Below are 4,259 nucleotides of genomic sequence, written 5' to 3'. Positions count from 1 at the left end.
GCTAAAAGATCTCAAGGATCAATTGTTGTGTCTCTGGGGTGCCCCCTGCCCCCGTATATAAAGGAGCAAGGGAGGAGGAGGCCGGCCCTAGGAGGGGGCGCACCAAGTGTGGAGTCCTACTAGGACTCCCTAGTCCTAGTAGGATTCCACCTCCCATATGGAATAGGAAAAGAGGAAGGGAAAAAGAGAAGGAAGGAAGGGGGCGCCCCCCTTCCCTAGTCCAATTCGGACCAGACCAAGGGGAAGGGTGCGGCAACCCTTGAGGCCCCTTTTCTTCTTTCCCGTATGGCCCAATAAGGCCCAATACGTATTCCCGTAACTCTCCAGTACTCCGAAAAATACCCGAATCACTCGGAACCTTTCCGAAGTCCGAATATAGTCGTCCAATATATCGATCTTTACGTCTCGACCATTTCGAGACTCCTCGTCATGTCCCTGATCTCATCCGGGACTCCGAACTCCTTCGGTACATCAACATACATAAACTCATAATAAAACTGTCATCGTAACTTTAAGCGTGCGGACCCTACGGGTTCGAGAACTATGTAGACATGACCGAGACACGTCTCCGGTCAATAACCAATAGCGGGACCTGGATGCCCATATTGGCTCCCACATATTCTACGAAGATTTTTATCGGTCAGACCGCATAACAACATACGTTGTTCCCTTTGTCATCAGTATGTTACTTGCCCGAGATTCGATTGTCGGTATCTCGATACCTAGTTCAATCTCGTTACCGGCAAGTCTCTTTACTCGTTCTGTAACACATCATCCCGCAACTAACTTATTAGTCACAATGCTTGCAAGGCTTATAGTGATGTGCATTACCGAGTGGGCCCAGAGATACCTCTCCGACAATCGGAGTGACAAATCCTAATCTTGAAATACGCCAACCCAACAAGTACCTTTGGAGACACCTGTAGAGCACCTTTATAATCACCCATTTACGTTGTGACGTTTGGTAGCACACAAAGTGTTCCTCCAGTAAACGGGAGTTGCATAATCTCATAGTCAGAGGAACATGTATAAGTCATGAAGAAAGCAATAGCAACATACTAAACGATCGGGTGCTAAGCTAACGGAATGGGTCAAGTCAATCACGTCATTCTCCTAATGAGGTGATCTCGTTAATCAAATGACAACTTATGTCTATGGCTAGGAAACATAACCATATTTGATTAACGAGCTAGTCAAGTAGAGGCATACTAGTGACACTCTGTTTGTCTATGTATTCACACATGTATTATGTTTCCGGTTAATACAATTCTAGCATGAATAATAAACATTTATCATGATATAAGGAAATAAATAATAACTTTATTATTGCCTCTAGGGCATATTTCCTTCACTTGATGAGGTAATTGTACCTTCTCCCGAATTGGAAAGTAGTTCATCACAAAAATCAGTTCCAGCGATTCCTACACCAATTAGTGAGGAAGCTAATGATGATGATCCTGAAACTTCAGATCAAGTTACTACCGAACCTCGTAGGTCAACCAGAGTACGGCCCGCACCAGAGTGGTACGGTAACCCTGTTCTGGAGGTCATGTTACTTGACCATGATGAACCTACGAACTATGAGGAAGCGATGATGAGCCTAGATTCCGCGAAATGGCTTGAGGCCATGAAATCTGAGTTGGGATCCATGTATGAGAACAAAGTGTGGGTTTTGGTTGACTTTCCCGATGATCGGCAAGCCATAGAGAATAAATGGATCTTCAAGAGGAAGACTGACGATGACGGTAATCTTACTGTCTACAAAGCTCGACCTGTTGCTAAAGGTTTTCGACAAGTTCAAGGAGTTGACTACGATGAGACTTTCTCACCCGTAGCGATGCTTAAGTCTGTCCGAATCATGTTAGCAATTGCCGCATTTTATGATTATGAAATGTGGTAAATGGATGTCAAAACTGCATTCCTTAATGGATATCTTAAAGAGGAGTTGTATATGAAGCAACTAGAAGGTTTTGTTGATCCTAAAGGTGCTAACAAAGTGTGCAAGCTCCAGCAATCCATTTATGGACTGGTGCAAGCCTCTCGGAGTTGGAATATACGCTTTGATAGTGTGATCAAAGCATGTGGTTTTATACAGACTTTTGGAGAAGCCTGTATTTACAAGAAAGTGAGTGAGAGCTCTGTAGCATTTCTGATATTATATGTGGATGACATATTGTTGATTGGAACTAATACAGAATTTCTGGATAGCATAAAAGGACACTTGAATAAGAATTTTTCAATGAAATACCTCGGTGAAGCAGCTTATATATTGGACATCAAGATCTATAGAGATAGATCAAGATGCTTAATTGGACTTTCACAAAGCACGTACCTTGATAAAGTTTTGAAGAAGTTCAAAATGGACCAGTGAAAGAAAGGGTTCTTGCCTGTGTTACAAGGTGTGAAGTGGAGTCTGACTCAATGCCCGACCACTGCAAAAGATAGAGAGAAAATGAAGGTCATTCCCTATGCTTCAGCCAAAGTAATCCAGGGGTGGATCACTGGACAGCGGTCAAGAACATCCTGAAATACCTGAAAAGGACTAAGGATATGTTTCTCGTTTATGGAGGTGACAAAGAGCTTGTCGTAAATGGTTACGTCGATGCAAGCTTTGACACTGATCCAGATGACTCTAAGTCACAAACCGGATACGTATTTATATTGAATGATGGAGCTGTTAGTTTGTGCAGTTCCAAGCAGAGCGTCGTGTCGGGATCTACATGTGAAGCGGAGTACATAGCTGCTTTGGAAGCAGCAAATGAAGGAGTCTGGATGAAGGAGTTCGTATCCGATCTCGATGTAATACCTAGTGCATCGGGTCCAATGAAAATCTTTTCTGACAATACTGGAGCAATAGCCTTGGTGATGGAATCTAGATTTCACAAGAGAACCAAACACATCAAGAGACGCTTCAATTCCATCTGCGATCAAGTCAAGGAGGGAGACATAGAGATTTGCAAGATACATACGGTCTTAATGTTGCAGACCCATTGACTAAGCCTCTCTCACGAGCAGAACATTATCAGCACCAAGACTCCATGGGTGTTAGAATCATTACTATGTAATCTAGATTATTGACTCTAGTTCAAGTGGGAGACCGAAGGAAATATGCCCTAGAGGCAATAATAAAGTTGTTATTTATATTTCCTTATATCATGATAAATGTTTATTATTCGTGCTAGAATTGTATTAACCGGAAACTTAGTACATGTGTGAATACATAGACAAACAGAGTGTCCCTAGTATGCCTCTACTTGACTAGCTCGTTAATCAAAGATGGTTAAGTTTCCTGACCATAGACATGTGTTGTCATTTGATGAACATGATCACATCATTAGAGAATGATGTGATGGACAAGACCCATCCGTTAGCTTAGCATTATGATCGTTTAGTTTGATTGCTATTCTTTCTTCATGACTTATACACATTCCTCTAACTATGAGATTATGCAACTCCCGAATACCGGAGGAACACTTTGTGTGCTATCAAACGTCAGAACGTAATTGGGTGATTATAAAGATGCTCTACAGGTGTCTCCGAAGGTGTTTGTTGAGTTGGCATAGATCAAGATTACGATTTGTCACTCTGTGTATCGGAGAGGTATCTATGGGCCCTCTCGGTAATGCACATCACTATAAGCCTTGCAAGCAATGTGACTAATGAGTTAGTTGCGGGATGATGCATTACAGAACGAGGAAAGAGACTTGCCTGTAACGAGATTGAACTAGGTATGAGGATACACTACAAAAAAAGGCACATCCGTGACATTTTGGGCCGAACAAATTTTTTTCCTGTCCTACTTATGACACTTCTATGACGATAATTGTGAAAAAACCTAGTATCATCATATATGTGGTGGGGTCCTACTTCTATGACAAAAAATCATGACAGAAAATGGGCTTTTCGTCCTGGGCGGACCAGAGACGCAGCTGCATGACATTCTTTGGGCCGTCCATGATGAAAAAAACCGTGGTAGAAGCAAGGGCGAGGAAAATATCGGGGTGTTCCCGGTTACGGTGGGTGGTCAGGGCCGAGCGATGCGTGTTCTCTCGTACATGCACGCGTGTGGGTGCGAGGCGTTGGGCTCTAACTGAACCAGAGCGATTGCACTGCAGGCTACGCGTTACTGAACCCGAGCGATCCATCGATGGCTGTTAACTGAACCTGATCGAGCGATTCCTTCGCTACTGCTGCTAACTGAAGCCGATCGATGCTGCCTCTGGATTAACAGTGAGCGTTGCTGGGGGTTTGGATGAACA

The sequence above is a fragment of the Aegilops tauschii genome, chromosome 1 (genome assembly GCF_002575655.3).
Source record: "Aegilops tauschii subsp. strangulata cultivar AL8/78 chromosome 1, Aet v6.0, whole genome shotgun sequence".
In the NCBI taxonomy this organism is placed as follows: Eukaryota; Viridiplantae; Streptophyta; class Magnoliopsida; order Poales; family Poaceae; genus Aegilops; species Aegilops tauschii.
The sequence above is the reverse complement of the archived record's forward strand: the minus strand, read 5'-3'. Positions refer to the sequence as shown.